The sequence below is a fragment of the Typopeltis vanoorti genome, chromosome 5 (assembly GCF_054136105.1).
Source record: "Typopeltis vanoorti isolate ZY-2024b chromosome 5, IOZ_Tvanoo_1.0, whole genome shotgun sequence".
Classification (NCBI taxonomy): domain Eukaryota; kingdom Metazoa; phylum Arthropoda; class Arachnida; order Uropygi; family Thelyphonidae; genus Typopeltis; species Typopeltis vanoorti.
In genome coordinates, this window is record NC_143553.1 from 47,289,205 (window position 1) to 47,307,254 (window position 18,050).

Below are 18,050 nucleotides of genomic sequence, written 5' to 3' on the forward strand. Positions count from 1 at the left end.
GTTGATAACAATGCACACCGATGTAACTAATAGATTGTGGGTTAAGCTGACTTTATGCAATACTAAAAATATGACATCTGCACGGATTCAAGCCACTCTAATGTGTAAAATTCTAAATTGGTAAGGAATCCGTCTCACTACACCAATCATTTCTGTGCAAAATAATTGTCTTTAGCTATAAATAAATACTGGAAATTGCACGTGCAATAAATATATTATACAGAATCCGTAATACTCATATATGTTTAGCAGCCACATAAAAATAATACGCAAACAATATTCTTATTTAAAGAATACTTCTCTTATTCGTGGCTTTTCATCTGAAGGTGAGCTAGTCGGTCTCATACGGAGGTAGCAAGTTTTTTTCTCCCGGAAACTCAGGGAGAAAAACCATGCTACTTCCATATTTTTCATGCCGCAAAACAATCAACCCAGTCATAAGAACACACTCGCATAGAAGACCACGGGAATAAGGAACTGAACATCCCGTGTGACCTACTTTCGAACGATTGCATGGTACGGTGTGGCTCTACGCGTAAGGGCAAAACAGAAAGCAGTATTTGAAATTCTACAGAAATTAAGAAAATGTATTCAGCATAACTGTATAAATTAACTGAATGAATTCTTAAAGATTCTGTCTATGTTCATATATAATTCTTTAGCTATTATATCTGGTTCTCTACTAAAATTATCTCTGTATACTGCATTTTTTTTTTTTTTTTTTGCTGCATATAAAACTGATAAATGGTAACTAGCGATGATTTATAATCATCTGCTACTTCTAAGTGTATTACCCGGATAATATATACAACATGATCGAAGAACTGAACGCTCTGTTTAAAAGTTCCATATTTGGTATAGACTCTAGAGTATGACTTCCAGATTATATAACACTTCGCTCATCCACTGTATTAATACTAATACACTATAAGCTAACAGCCTTTCATGGGTGGGATTCATATTTAAAAAAAAAATGTAACATCATTCTCAAGGCTACTACTCTATACGGAGGAGCTCCATCCCATTGCAGGAAAATTAATGCACCCCATGCTATATGCAAATTTTATGGCTTGTAAAGGATATCAGCGGATGTAATTTGTATGTAGTGTACATACATTCATTCACTCGAAAGTAATCTGTTTGTAGTGTACCAAACAATGAGAACGTGAAAAGAGTTAAGAGAGTTTCAGAGGAGAACGACAGTCAGACATCATCTGCGGAAAGTGTTCATACATGCTATTCCACAGTAATTTGTATTCTGAAGTCCATACTTCGCGATGTGCTTCAAAAAAAAAAAAAGTACTCCGCAGTTGACAATGAGCTCAAGTTTGACCAGGTAGACCTAAAATAATAATAGCCGCGATGCTGCGTGTTAAGACTGCACATCACCATTCCAATTTGGAATGGTGATGGGCAGCACGCAATCCGATTATTTCGACACACAGTGAGCTGCCTTATAAATTTGATAAATTTCCAGTCCACGGACAAGCCTTCAATTGACATAGGAAAAGGCACGCAGTGGGTTGTATAACGATGAATCGCTCTACAGTCTGGACCAGTCTTCATGTAGAAGTACATGGGAAAATGCTTTTTTTTTTTTTTTTTTTTTTTTTTACCCGAGTGAAGTCTCCAAAACGACAATGTTTAGAAGTGATAGTGCAATTGTTTGGGTTCATCCTTGTGGTATGGATTACACTCATGGGTAGTAGAACCCAGAATCATCACTGCTCAGTCCTATTCTGGTAATTTACGAAACTAGTACTTATACCTTCCAACGCACACCCACAAAACGTTCCAGTCACCAACTTATACTCGTAACAAGTTGTGCAATGTGAATAACATCAAAACATTGCAGCAAGATGGCATTTTTCTTTGCAACGTATACGGTTTTTATTCGGTTCCTTCTACCCCCCCCCACAAAATGATAGTTTATATAATTAAACTATAACAAGTGTCCATATACAGTGTATATTGACCCGTGTTATGAGAAATTAATAAAGTCAACGTTGCTCTGCTTAGCACTTGCTAATGCTTCAAACTCTCCAAGCAGAGCAATGTTGACGTTATTAATTTCTTGTAACACGAGTCAATATACACTGTAAATTTATATGGACACATGCTATAGTTTAATTGTATAAACTATCAATGGAAGAGGATGGTGAAATGAAAGAATAAAACCTTATACGTTACAAAAAAAAAATCAAAATGTAATATTACGAATTCGATAAGGTTACATAAACTACATTTCTATAATCATTCAGTTTGTTTTTGTCCTTATTTTAACATATTTTTGGTGTAATAAAAGATCAAATAAATATCTTATTCTCTTGCAATGATTCACTTCTTGCAACAATGTTCACTAAAATCTATCTCTTCACCTTTTCTTGGTCTTGGAATTAATTCTTATATTATTTGGTTTCATTTTTTTTATTATTCCTATAACTACTCTATCCTTATCTGTTACGGTATTATGTTTTTGCCATTTCTTTTCATCCCTGTTGTTATCCATTCATATACTCGTAAGGCACATTTATTCTCTGTCTCATTTTTGATGATCTTATTGCATTTTGTTTTTCCTAAGTGTTTTCAATTTTCATTTTTACCGAAGTATTCAACTGTCTGATATTAACTGTTTCAGGAATAAATTAAAACTAGTTTGTTCTTGTCTTGGTTACAATTATTTAAATTATTATTGTTCTAAACTGCTTTGTTTAACCATCCAGAAATGCCGTTTGCCTTAATTCTACTTTTTCATTTACCGTAATTTCATTTAATCTTCTATATTTTTTCTATAAATTCTCCTATTCTTCTTCTATAAATATTTTCCAATATGAAAATATTTATTCGTGTGGAGGGGTCAAAGGGATTTTAAAAACGCCTAAAGGTGTGAGTGCACAACATTTATGAATACCATGCAAACTTCGCGTTAAACCATGTAAAAGTTAACTAATAAAAAATACAAATTAAGGTCTTCATCTTTTGTTATGAAAGAATTTTTTGGGCAGTGCTTACAGTAAAACAGTTATAAAAGCGGTGTATCCTTTTAATGATGATTCTTTTGCAAACGGGATTGTGAACAGCTGTTTTACACAACTTGGCCAAGAGTGCGTATATTGCATTCTTTACTCTCCGCTGGAAAAAAAAATGAACGCTATTCCCGTTCCTCTCGTCACGTGATACCGACGCCATTCTCGCCTTCCAATAAGCGTTTCTGTTGATAAGCAGAACTCACTGCGCTAGTACTAATGCACCTTGCAGCTTTACTATTCTTATTAATTTGCTGGAAGTGCACTGCAAATCTTTGAAAAGTTCGTACAAACACCTGGAAGTTCAAGAAATCCAAAGGACCAGCTGTTATTACTTTCCATTTGCCATCTCAGCCGCTATTCTTACAACCTTGGTTTAGGCTTCGGTTCGTATTGCCGGAGGCATAGCAACAGAGCAATCAGGTAAAGCCCTCTATCAGTATTTGAAACTCTATGAATGCTAACAGTAATAATATTATAAAACAGAAATTTTATTAAGTGAATTTCACATTCCTTGTCAAACGCTGCCAGTTGTTACCTAAAATATGCAGTTCGGTATTGGATTATTTAATCAGAAATTAAATAATTATGAATTTATATGGTATAATAACGAAACAAATATAAGATCTCTGAAGTTGAAAAAAATAATGGAAACTTTTACATACTGTTTGAAGAAGAGACAAAAAAATTATATTGCTGAATATAGATTTATGATACAAATTAATTACCATAATTATTACTGCTAGTATGCGTGTAATAAAATAATATACTCAAAATACGTTATTTATACTTGAGAGCTTCAGTTTTAAAGGAATGTAATGATATTGTATAGCTTTTGGTGGTCGATTTCGAAACTTCGTTTTATTTACAAAACTTTGTCAGATTTTTTTTTTTTTCATTTACTTTCTTTCTTTATTTTTGGGACACTAGACCAAAATGTCTAAGATGTAAATGCAATGTTGCCTACAACGAAGCTATGGAATTTTTTTATTATTTAAAATTTAAACCAGATCAAGAAAAATATGGGATAAATTTATTGATTATGTGACTTGCTTTAGAATCGCTTTCAGGAGTTAATCTCATATTATAAATTCAATCTATGACTGTCCGTGAATACAAAATTCGGTAGTTAGGGAAAAGGGGTTTACAAGTGTAATGCAGAGTTTTTGATAAGAATAACTCATATTGGTTAGCTTTTGTTTGGAATCAGTACGAAGGTACTAAAACCATGAGCGAGAATGTATTACATCGGTGACAACTGCGTGCTCACCAGCTCATTTTATGTCACCAGCTCCTTTTGTCCCACAAAACAGACATTGTTTTATGAACAACAGTCAAGTAACAAGAAGGTGAAGAAGAGTAACCTAGATAACTCATAATAAACTACCGAAATCGCGAGAGAAAAAATGTGATGAAATAGAATATTTCATCACATTTTTTGCCTCTTTATGCCTCTTCCATCTGATGAACAAAACCGATAGGAGAAATATGTCAGGATTTACTTGTTCAGATGTAACGTGTTCAACAACACATATCTAATAAGAAATCATTATTACTCTCAAGATAATAACAATACCAATACGCCAATCATTATAAACAGATATGTAAATAAATTTTAAACAATTTTAGTGTAAAATACAAGTGTAACAATAAAAGTCAACGCCTTCAAATAATTATTCACGTAAAACAGTATGCCATCGTTGTTGATACATGGATCGAAGGAGAAGATATAATATAAACACTGTATATTTCCCATCAAAAATTAATTAAAAAATAATAATAATATCCAGAATACTAAAAATTCACCTAGATTAACATTAAATATTATAATATACTCACGTCCATCAACTTCACTAAATTATCTCGAGAAAACAAAAATGCTACTAAAGGATGTACACCCATTATGAAGGGTACGAACTGATCGAAGGAACAAGTATAAAAAGTGTGCGTGTGTTAAAAAAAAACAAACAAGGAGCGTACTGAACTCAGTATATCTTCGAATGTCTGACGATATTTAGCTTCGGCTATCTGAACATTGCAAAGGTCAACGGTAGTCGACAGTGTGAAAAGTCATAAAGCAAGCGTGATACAATAATTAAGAGATGATTTGTAGGTTAAGAAACCGCCAGTAGAGATTAGGAAACTGAAGTCGGGCAGGATCAGCATAGGGACAGGATCGTTCATGCATACACAATGTCCCACATAATCAATGAACATCAAACTTTATTTGGATTGATACGCTACTCAATGTTCTTGGCCTCCGCAATGGAAATGAATTTATACAGCGGTGAATACACAGCTTCACAGTGTTTACGACCGACAATAGAGTTTAGAAATGGCGAAACTCTCGAGAAAATACATACGCAGTACATCTTCCCAACTGCTTGTGATACGGTCATACTGTCGATCTCAGTTTTCTTCCATAAAGCTAGAGTTATAAGATCTAGTTTCATGGAAATTAAAGTTCCACAACTGTTCTGGCTATGCAGTCCTGATTCTCCCACAGAACACTTTTGTTGCCAAAGAGAGAAGTTCACTTATTTTTGGTGATAACAGCTCCGTTGCAAACGAAATAATACCATTACCAACAAGAAGTGACCGTTGCTTTCACTTATTGTATGGTGTACTTCCGATTACGTAGAAACGTTTTCGGTTGAAAATGTAATACTTCTTAAGGGATAGAAATATAATGCTCAACTCGCTTATATAAAAAATGATAAACAGAAATTTCAGCAACAGACAGATGGGTTATTTTGCGGTAAATGTGTCCTAACCATGATTAAGCAATCTTAACCATGTTTAAAAATTATTAATAAGGAGTAAAGTAGTGATTTTTGACTTCTTTACTTAATACTTAACTAAATTTCACTTAAAAAGCAATTAAGCGACAATGAAGAAACAGCTATAGGCTTTTGCCAAAGAAATTTAATCGACAGTAAAGATAGACTTTGCATATAGTTAAAATCAGAATTATTAAATTTCTATTTTCCTCATGGAAAATGCCGTTATAAAAACAGTCAAAGATGAAGAATTCCTAGTTTATATTAGTGAATAACTCATAATTCGCCATGCTTGGCATTTCACTGTTGTACAAAGGCAATAACTTGGTGGGTATAATGTTAAAAACTGTCATGTCAGCAAAAGCTTTCACAATTCTGTCAACGTGCCCTGCGCATGTTCAGATTTCGCTGCGTAACTTTTATATAACCTTCCTAGGTTTTAAATTTAAATACTCAGGACGATGAAGCAGCTGCGATATGTTACTCAGCATTCTGAACTTCAATCATATTTAATGTCAGAATATTTCATAATGTTTGGATAGTTGGGTTGCATTTGCCTTCTTAAAAAGTTAAACTGTTTAGAATTTATATCAAGCTGAAGGAATGTGTCTTTCAACGTTCGTGCTTAGCGGCCAGTTTTTATGTTCTGCGGAAAGAAGAAACTTGAAATTTCGAGAGAAAACCTCTTTCACCGAGTAATTTTATCATTTTGTATTGGAATCCGCTGAATATTATTCTGCCCTGAGTTTAACTTTTTTTTTTTTTTTAATAAGAATATTTTGCATACTTCTGGAGAGAAAAAAGACTGCTTACAACTGATTACATGAAAAATTCTTCGCATTGAATTATATGAACTGTGCTTATGAAACAGGTTCTTAGTTCAAACTGAACTAAAATCTGATTCACAATTTCCTGGTCATAGCGCGGATGTAAGGGGACACCGAAACAACCGAGTTATAGTCACTGCCATGATATAAAAAGATATCATGCATCCATACGTAATGTGTGTAATCTCGGTACAGTTCCTAGTGTAATTTACATCTAGCATACAATACCACCGGTAGATGTAGCAAATATGGCGTCACCTATACATCATTATCTTTCCAAGATTTTCGGTCATATGGGCTATTTCATCTCTTTTCCTTGGTCTCCATTGACTTCTACGTCCTCCAATTGAGTTGTATAGGAGTATCTCTTTGGGCAGTCACTAGCTGGTCTTTCTTTCAATATGTTCGTTTTTTTTTTTTATTTGTACATTTTATATATTATTGAAACAACTTTTAAGTCTTTCTGTGGTTTTTTTTTTTTTTTTTTTTTGTGTGTGTGCTAGATCAGAACCTGCTGTTTTACACAGTAATGTCATTCCAGCAAAAATTCTCGTTATATGCAGGAATCAAAAGAACAGACGCTTGAACTTTGCTTTTTCTTTCAGAAGAAAAGTAGGAGGTGAAAGAAATGATACTACCTACATTTATCTAGGGCTCAGTGCATCATGACCTGAAAAATTACTCGTGCAAAAAGGAGAAGGATGGTGGGGGATTCCATTCTATCAAGGATATTTCTCAAGATAGGGTGAAAAGTCTTTTCAACTCGATAATCCTATCGATAATGCTGTAATGAAAGGAAACAAGGTCACTAACAAAAGCAGAAGAGCTGTCAAGTCACAGGCAGCGTGGATAAGAATGCCAGATATTCCAGCGGCCGAATCCCACATGAAATCCTAACAAACCGGAAGTGAGTACTGGATGTTACTTGGCACAAACGCAACAGAAAATGGAATGAACATATAGCTCGAGTTTGAGACAGACGATGAACTACTGCCAGCACCGAATGATATCCGTTAACTGGAAGAAAGTAATGAGCAAGCCTACTGGGAAAGACATTCGGTTTCAAGATCCAGAACAATGAAACATTTTATTAAAACAAATAGAAACTGTGTGTAGCCGGTGCACTCCTATCACTGATAGATCAGTTAAAGTATTAGCTTTTTGAACAGATAAATTTCTTATTGAAGATTTCCACGACAATTGTTAAAACTGAAGAAAGAAAGAAACAATATAAGTTTCTTTAAAATAATTACGACGAACACTGTTATATCAGAAACAAATTAATTTACTTCGTAGTGACACCCACTAGGGGGAACAGAACACTTTTCTTACTTGTTAATATGTCAAGGTAAGTTTATATATTTGAATGTCATGAGCATGCCATGACATCAAATTTAAAGAAATCATTCATTAGTTTTAAGAGATTATAGAAATCAAATGCGAGTTTATATAAGTTATTCGATGTGTTAATGTATTAATTTACCAGAAAAGAAAAAAATGTTCTACGGATGTGTAAGTTTTCAAGAGAAGAGTATCATCTCGGCTGCTTGCTTTACTATAACTTGTTCACAGCGGCTATCATTTTTCTTCTGATTGAGGATCAATTTTTTTTCAGCTACTTTAGGAAACAAAGATAAACGTATCGGTAGTATCAGGTTAATGTTATAACTTGTGTTTATGTCAATTTTTTTTTCAACTAAGGTGTTATAATATTAGTGTAACTGAATTGTGACTGATGCTAATAGATGAAGGAACGTGCTTTTCTTAAACCATATACCTAGTTTGATATATCTTCACAAAAGGTAATCCTTTCAACTCTTTTACATCAAAACACGTAGCTCCATAAAACAAATTCTATGTTTCGAAAAAGAGCTGAGTGAACCTTATAGCAAGGAAGAAAATAGAGAATTTGGAGCTCTTTTGAACTAAACTGGAAAAGGGCACGTGGGGGGGGGGAGGAAGGGAATACTAGTGAAAGAAGACCCTTTTCTTAATATTCTTCGAAAGGAGTGAAACATGGTCGACAGTCATGATTATTAAATCCACTTTCAAAATACTGAGTGCAAGCTTATAATACTGAAGAAGCATATTTAACATTTTGGGAGGGGAAAAAAAAGATCATATACACTTCAGTTCAAAACGCTGAAGAATTTTATGTGGATCGGAAAGGATTGAAACGGGGAAAAAATATTAAAATTTTTTTATTCCATTCTCTCTTATCACGGCCAAGTAAGTTGGCTTCTTATATAAGCTTGCTTAATGCTTATGGGAGGGCAGCTAATTCTTATCCGCATTGTCTGCTGTCTGGAAATCACGGGTGTTGTAGCAGGTTTACTTTACCTCTTTTGAGGGATTAAAAATGCGAGTACCCGGGAGAAAAAATGCTCTACCTCCACATATGCCCAGGTAGCTCACTTTCAGGTGAAAGGCCCTGAATTCACCCAACGTTACCGAATCTAATGTACGAGTATGATCTAACTCTTTCTACATAGAAAGGTGGATGCAAGTTAATCCTTGGACAAGAGAAGATGGATTTTTTTTTTATAACTGCCAGGGCCCACAGATATTTCGTACGCTAATACTCTCCAGATATTGTGATTCTATAGCGGACAACCAACACAAGTTGGAGTACCATTTTTTTTATGTTATATAAGCAGTTTTTTTTCTTTAATCTCTCTAAATGCTCATTACACGTCAACTAAGACTCTCTCTCTTGTGTTGTATCTAGGCATTTTGCCGATTGAGGTAGTCATTTTCTAAGTTCACTTCTTGGCCAGATCCTGTTCTTCTGGTGGAGAAAACAAATCCCCTTTCATCTACATCACTAAGCCATTGTTGATTTACTGCCTTCTAACAACACGGACACCATGCATATCAAAGTGATGGAAGATTAACCTCCGCATGCAGCGCTTTAAACAGTCTTATCGTATACCGCTAGAGTACACACGCATTTGATTCGACCTTGAATAAGCACTTGTTACACTCCAGCAAGTTTCCACCACTTAATTTGTGGCTATGGCTACCTAAATTACGCTGTATTGTTACTGGAAATTTTCTATAATAGCAAATCTACCTCTACAGTAAACGGATCTCCGTTCCTATTAGAATCTCGTAGGAGATTCTAATAGAAACGGGTCGTCCCACCCCCCAGAGGACGACCACCCCTCTTATGTAATATTACTGAAATCGATGCACAGTACAGTCACAGCAGGCTGATTTAAAAATCTTTTAATCCTCTGAATTTGACATCCTTGTACAATCTGATTTCAATGTTATGACAAAAAGAAAAAAAAAAGTTAATTTTATTAAATTTTATTTCGTTTTCATTACCTGGTAAACGTTATCAATCAATATTTGGAGAGAATCAAATCCAATTAAATGAGTTTGTGTCTTTACTTGACCATGTAATGATAGAAAAATGTTATCCAATTATTTGTTTTAAATTTTCACTGCGTGCGTGAAAATTTCACTAACGCATTTTATTACCGGCAAAGTATCTTTCTTTCTGCTTTCAGTAACTGAAACCACTCTTGCTTTTCTCTAGAATTCTTCATAATGGATTTTCTGTTTCGGAGATTGTCTACATAATTTATTTATTTTTTCACATTTTTTCCTATAACTTCGTTATTAATATAACGAAGTTATAGTATCACGAAAGTCGATTCGATATTTTCTCATATATAGTACTATTCTGCTTCATGACACCTTTCAATTATGACCATGCGCTCATACTACGGTTTTAGCGACACTACGCTGCTGGGAATCAACCAATGCATAGTTTTCGTGAACTGTTTATTTATGACATCGTGGCTCGCTACTTCTCGGTTGTGTTTTGGTGTTTCACTGTAAACTGTTTATAACTGTTATTTTATTTTATTGTTATTAATAATAGCATAAAATGTAACCTGAGGGTGCTGCTGCTTCAGGGAAAAGAAGACGTGTAAACCTATTACATTACATGCTAAGAGTGAAATTAAGTTTAGTGACGACAGTGTATCGAACAGAAGAGAGGCTGTAGGCAAAATTTACCTTGCACTACTCTGGTTACAGTTGTTAAAAAAGGGGTGAATGCTGGTCTTGAAATTCACGCGTGCTCTTGTTATCATTCAGGGAGTGAGAGGTGTGATTGAAGCCTGATTAGCGGAATAATGAATTACTGACCATTTAAAACTATATATTTAGAAATGTATGTACATTTAATTATACAAACACAACATTTATTTTACAAATGATATTCTATCTTTCTCAATTTGGCTACTTGAATACAAATTCTCCCCTACGGTTCTTCTTTATGAACTGGTCAATAACATCGTCATAAAAAGTTGGTTGTAACTTTATTTTCCCAAGCAACACGCACACTTGTAAAGGTGTGTGTAAGCTCACTGGCTAGAGCTACTTTGACTGCGTATGGCCTTGTGTTTAAGACGACGTGAAGAGAGAGGAAATGGTTATGCGAGCGCATGAAATCACAGTGCCGCAGCGAGGACCTGGAAGCGCCCACAACAGAGCAAGCCAAGGTAGCTTTGACTAGACGAGCAAGCATCGGCCTTCGATACACAACGCAAGCCTCAATTATTGCCGCGCAAGCTTAAGACGTCTTCTGTCTACAAAAATAAAAGCCTAAATGGAATGAGCTTGCATAGCAAGAATGGAGAATTCCCCACTGCAAACAGTTATTATTATTATCATCATCATATGGGCATCTCCAAGTTCTGAGTGAAGTGAAAAAGACACTAATTAATACTACAGTTATCTGTAAACGTTACAATGTTTTTGTCGAAAAAAAAAAAACTTTTAATAGGGTAGATTTACTACTGATGAAACTGGTTGGCGTGTTTCCTAAAGGCAAACTATTCAGAAATAACTTTTTCGTTTGCAAAAATTCGAAATTTTTCATTCGCATAACTGGCGTAAATAAATATCATAGTTTATCGTAAATCATAAATAGCTCATCGTAAATAAATATCAAAGTTTCTGGAATTCTTTCAAAACGTCTTTTTTTTTTTTTTTTTTTCATACTGCATTTTCAAACTAATGGATCGACTTAGTAGATTCAGTGCAGTACAGGAATGTAACGAAAAAAATCAGGATGTAGCAGATATTAAGTCAAGGACTCTACATACCATGTTCAGAAAGAATGAAGGCTCTTTTTATGTTACTGACAAATTAACAGAGATCTTCATTTATAATTAGAAGACATCAGTACCTTATGAAACGTATTATGCATAAATGATATTCATTGGAGCCATGCAATTAATTATAACAAATGCTTATACTTGGAACTATATGCAGTGAAAACTGTTTAATCCTAACCTAGTATTATTTTCAATTTAGAGCTCGTTTACTAAGAGTTCAGGTTTCAGATTAATTTTTCTTTTATTTCTTTTATTTATTTTTATTATTTCTATCTTTATTTTAATTTTCTTTAAAATTAAAGAAAATTTTAAACTTACAGAACTATAACTCCCCCCTCCCCCTACACACATAACGTATTCCTTTGGACCTCGATAATTGCAGGCCTTTCCGCTGAGCCACTGATTTTATGTTTTTATATATGTCATCATCAATAATACTTACAAGCCCGCAACCTGCAGTATCCTTGCCTTTCGTAACCTTAATTTTTATAAGGTGGTTAGTCATATGCCAGTGAGTATATTTTGTCTGTGAATTGCATTTTCTTCTGGCTAATTTGCCTCTTTTGCGAGATGAAAAGTTTTATTCTTGTAGATAAGCTTATACGTTGGTGATACATAACTGTTGATTTTAAGTAAAGAACAACGTATATTATTATATTAACTAAATAACTTTAATTAATACATCCAACCAGGCTCGTTTCTACATTTTGCGGGGCTCTGTGCGAAATGGAAAAGCGGGACCCCTGAAAGTTAATAACATTTAGGGAAATTTTAAATGGAAGAATATCTTGTTAATTAATTAAATCAAATATGAAAAATATTTATGCACATAAATAAACAAGTATGCTCTTTAGCATCAATTTAAGTAAAAGGAAAAGATTAGTTAAAAATTAAATGTGTTTGTATGTACATGATATATTATTTTATTATGTAAGTACATTATCATATAAATACGCCAGAACAATGATTTATTTAATAATATAAATAATAATCTAAAAATATGAAAAAAATATCCATTTTTACTATAAAGAATGAAATATATGTATAACAACTTATAAGATTAAAAAAAAATCTTAATATATTAAATTTTATTTAACCTAATGCGCTTATCAATAAAATCATTTATAACGCTATAAAAATTCAAATTTTTTTTGCAATTTCATGCTCTATAGATATTATTGCCAGAGACGACAAACGTTCTTGAGACATAGAAGATCGCAAATAGGTTTTTATTCATTTTAATTTGGAAAATGACCTTTCTGCTGATGCGACCGTAACTCGACTGGTCAATAATATTTTAAATATCGTATTAATATTTGGATAAATACCCAACAAATTATTTGCAATTATGAATTTTAAAATATTAATGGGTGCATCTTCTGGAACAATATTTCTAAAAATAATTAATTTATTGCAAAATTAAGATTCATCAATATCTGTATTTAATTTTTGATACAGCTGTTTGCAGCAAAATTTTAATTCATTTTTCTTATTAATTTCATATAAAGAAATCGAAATGATTTTTCGTGAATTTCATACAATTCAAATATTTTTTTTGACAGATTGTAGAGCAGTATCTAAAATTACAAAAAAGAAATTTATCCTAAAATTATCTTTCTTAGCACCTATGTTTGTTTCATCAGGCTTTCATAATCAAAAAATACTTTTCTTCGACGTACTCGACTTTCCTTAAATTTAATTTCTATTTCTAATAGATTTGAGTTCTTTAGTAATCTCAAAACAGCTATCAAATCCTGATATTCTCTGTTCTTCAAAGTACTGCATTAACCCTTTAATATGCTTAGTTGCTACGTCTATGGGAATTTTTGCATTTTGTAATACTTTAACTTTTGACAAAAGCTCATATCAAATTACAATGAATCTATTTGTTCATATATTGAAACCACTTCTACTTTGATAGTATTATTTGATGCAGTTTTAGATAATTCTTTCAGTGCATTTAAAAATTCTGGAATTTGAAAACGTAGAGCTCTAACTGATTCTATTCTACATTTCCATCTTGTATTACATAACGGTTTTGGAGTTAATTGTTTAACAAATTTCTTTAATATGTCCCAACGTTGAAGCTGAAGCAGCAAATAATGTATATATTTTTTGTATAACATTTAAAAAATGTATTGCTATAATTGATGATTTTGCGACATCCCCTAAAATCAAATTTAAATTATGACAGGCGCAAGGAGTATAAAATGCCTTTTCGTTTTCATTCAAAATGTAAGCACGGACTCCCTTATATACTCCTTTCATATTCTCTCCGTTATCATACCCTTGCCCTCTACAATCTGACAATTTAAGATTTAATTTATTCAAAAGTGATTTTATATTTTCATATATAGTAGTGTCATTAGTTGTTAAAAACGTCAAAAAGTGTTCACGAATCTCAATATCTGCTTCAAATATATGTAAAAATCTAAAAGTTAATGAAATTTGCCCCTGATGACTAACATCAGGAGTACAATCGAGAATTATTGAATAGTACTTTGCCTGTCGTATCATATTTACAATATTTTGTAGAATTTTGGTTCCCATATCAACAATTAATTCATTTTGCAAAATGGGTGATAGATACGAATTTTATTTCTTACCTATAATTTTTTCCCGAACATCGCATTAAATGATCTTTTAAAAGTGGATCAAATTCTGCAATTAATTCTATGATTAAAAAAAATTACCATTATGGGCCCTGTACAAAGTATCAAAATTACCCCTAAAAGCTAAATTATGTTCGGATAAATAAAGAATTGCTGCTACTATTCGTCTTAAAACATTTCTTAACCGTTCTGCTTCAAATTTTATGACATTTTGATTTGCCTGATCAATTGTATTGTGATTTTTTAAATCACATTCCATTTGTCTCCATGGATACATGCATTTCATGTGCACTGGATTTCGTTCGTGCGAATTTAATCTTTCACTTACATGTCGCCAGTCATAAAAGCCATTATTAGATAAAAAAATTTTCATCAGAAGAAAATAATTTGCAACAAAAACAAAAAGTGTTGGAAGAGTTTGAATATACAAGCCATCTTCTGTTTTGCTTCTCTCCGTTTGCAATTGTCCTAACGTAGTGAGCTATGTTAGGACAATTGGAAAAACACCTCTTGTCATCTTTTGGAATATCATTTTCAGTCGGAGGAGACATGGACCACGTTGTCCAAAATTTTGGGCTATGTTGCTAGATCATCAATAGTAAATAGTTCACCTTCCTCTGGTGTCTCCGCTTTAGGATTTTCAATACTCATTGTTTGACCAAACGCGTCATGTTCTCCGCTTCCTTTGAGTATGTCAGAACTCTCATTATTATTTAATGTTGAAGCCGAAGAACTGTTTGTAGTTATTTCAGAACTCCCGTTATCAACTGATATATCTGAACAAATATATGAATTCAACTTCGTAAATTTAAACAGTGAATTTCTTTGACGTTCCTCAGCCGCTTCTTTTTCTTGTTTTCGCTTTCGTTTTTCATGCCCACTTGGGTATTTTCTTCCATAATAATCTCTCTCACGACTAGTCATACTCTAGAATTAAATACGATAGATTTAATTATGAAATAAGTTAATAAATTAAAACAAAATTACTTACCTGATAAATAAAATATATCTAAAATAGATATTAGAAAATAAATAAATCTAATATAGAATGAAAACTGCTATTGAAGAAAAATTCTGATGTCGGATAACCTAAAACCAGTTTACAAAATATATTTTTTAAGATGTTTTGCAAGTAATGTCACATAAAAAATTGCCATGACAGTATGTGTATATACTTAGTTGTTCATAAAATCATAAACTAAAATAAAAAAAAACTCCTTAAAATGCACTTTTCCCTATTTAACACTATGTTGTATGGTTTACTACCGCTACGATCTTATTTAGCTTAATATAACAATACTGGTTGTAAAATTATATACATATATTTTTCTATATGATAATTATATTAATTTATATAATAATTTTAAAAAATTAATGATTTTCGTTTTTCAATTTTTTTGCGCTTTGCGGGGCCCTGTGCCACCGCACAGTTCGCACACCCATGAATACGGCCTTGCATCCAATATTTCGATATTGTTACATTACCATCTTCAGGAAACATAAAAATTAATGAAATATGCACGCAGGCACTAACACTGAGCAAAAATGGCTGAAGAAAACAACTGAAGTCAGTCCTAGAGTCCTAAAGGGTGCCACCTAGTGGGCCAAATTGGGTATTACTCTTGGCTGTTTGGGCTGATGTTCTAAGAATGCAAGCCTCCCATATTTGGGGTAGTCTCATGCATCCAAATTTATTGAGGTTTGGGGAGGTTTTTTAAGGCTGAGACTGATTATGATAATAATCTCTCATATTTAAACTTGATGCAGTGTAGTAAGGAAGCTTTCTTCCAACGTATTTTATGGCAGGTGTCCAAGGGATGGTCAGCAAGTCTTGAGTGGCTATAACGGTGGAAACGGATATAATTCTTATGTTCAGATATCCTGATATTAGCAGTCCTGCCTGTTTGGCCATAGTAAGACAGTTTATAACTACAAGGGACCTGGTAAACTCCAGGTAGGTCTAAAGGAAGTGGCTGGTCCTTGGGAGAGCAGATGAGAGATGCCGATTTTTTGATATGGTTTGTAACAAGTTGTCAAGTCATATTTTTTTAAGATTTTTGTTAACTTTTCAGAAGTTAACAAAATATAAGGAATAGTGACAGATTTAGAGTAGTCCTTGTTGAGGAGAGGGGGGGGTAACTGATTTTAATATTTTTTGGATTTTATGGGAGTTGTATCCATTGGCTACAAAGGTGTTAAGAATATGAATAAGTTCAGTAGTAAGGGCATTGTTATCTGAACTGATTGATTTTGCCCTTTTATATAGGGTTTTTATAATCTCATATTTTCACCTCCATGTTTTAGGACACGTGTTGAAAATGGATGCAATTTTTATTTAATTTTATTTATTTTGACAATTGGATTGCAGATCATTTTTGTACATACCCTCTCCTATCTTTCTTTCACGAATATTAGGCATTGCATATCACGATTCGAAAACGCGACCGCTTTGAGAATAAGGTGATTAGCCTATGCTTCCTGGTGTGTCCTATGTCTGTAAATGCGTGTGTTCACGGGGCCAGTTTGCCTGTTCTGGGGGATGAAAAACCGGAGTTTCTGGGTGAAAAAATCCCATACCTCGTATGAGACCGGATAACTCACCTTTAGTCGAAAGAGACCAGATAAAGGTTCCTCACGTCTTGGACGGAAATCGAATCTAGGTCTTTACGACCAAAGGGCTTCGGCTATACCGAGTGAGCTACTGAGGCTCATTTTTGTGCATATTTCAGCAGCAATCTCTACTTTCAAGAACAGATTTTTCGAGAAAATTTCTGCATTTACCGTATATGTCTGATGACATATTCTCATAACTTTCCAGTGGAAGAATAACAAAAGCGCAGGGCAGCATAACTTTTATAATTCTTATTGTTGGATTAGTAAGTGCGTTCCTCGGACTCCTCAAAAACTTCCACTGGTCTCCTTCGATTACAAAGTTTTGTGGAACAGTGATTCCGATGACCGCCTTCTGCAGTTGCTTAGTGGCATCATAAGCATATTAAAGTTGCGAGGTAGTAAGACTTTTGAGCAGCAAACAAACTGTAAAGTAAGTGTAACCTATATCTAAAATTAATGTGTTCATCCTGAAGTGTGTCATCTAAGCGTATTATTTAAATTTTCAATCTGGATAATACGAAAATAATACAAAAGCGTATTATCCAAATTTTCAATTTGGATAATACGCTTTTGTATCCTTTTCTTTATAGAATACTCTGTGGTAAATTCGCTTCCGACATACAACTCGTCAAATTCCATCCGAAGTTTGTTCGACAATTTTGAATTTAAAGCGGAATCCCTAACACGATCAAGGGCTATCTGCTCCTCCATTGGATTCATTCACTAAAACCTGTTTTCACTTGAATTATTATTATTACGTATCCATGGTTTTTCGCTTTCAGTACGGAACTATTGAGCCAGTATAGACGAAGCCCTTTGGTCAGAAAGACGTGATAATCTTTGTGACCTTTATCTGGGTCTCTTTCGATTAAAGGTGAGTTAGCCGATCTCATAGAGGTGTAGGTTTTTTTTTTTTTTTTTTTCCACCCAGAAACTCGGGGTTTTCGTCCCCCAGAACAGCAAACTATCCCCGTGAACGCACAAGGATTACAGTCAGAAATACTGCTCTTAGGAGATGCAGCAAGGAGTGGCGACACAGCTAATTAATACAGCCGGG

The 18,050-nt window shown here is 33.6% G+C and overlaps 1 protein-coding gene across 3 annotated transcripts in view; it reads left to right on the forward strand.

Annotated features, from left to right (window-relative positions):
• The first annotated feature begins 3,299 nt into the window (after positions 1–3,299).
• Positions 3,300–18,050, forward strand: part of LOC150106361 (uncharacterized) — a 103,643-nt gene continuing 88,892 nt past the window's right edge. For all 3 annotated transcript variants that reach the window (XM_090393101.1, XM_090393099.1, XM_090393098.1), the window contains exon 1: positions 3,300–3,449. The gene's annotated coding sequence lies outside the window, so the exon portion shown is untranslated. The remainder of the gene's footprint in view (positions 3,450–18,050) is intronic.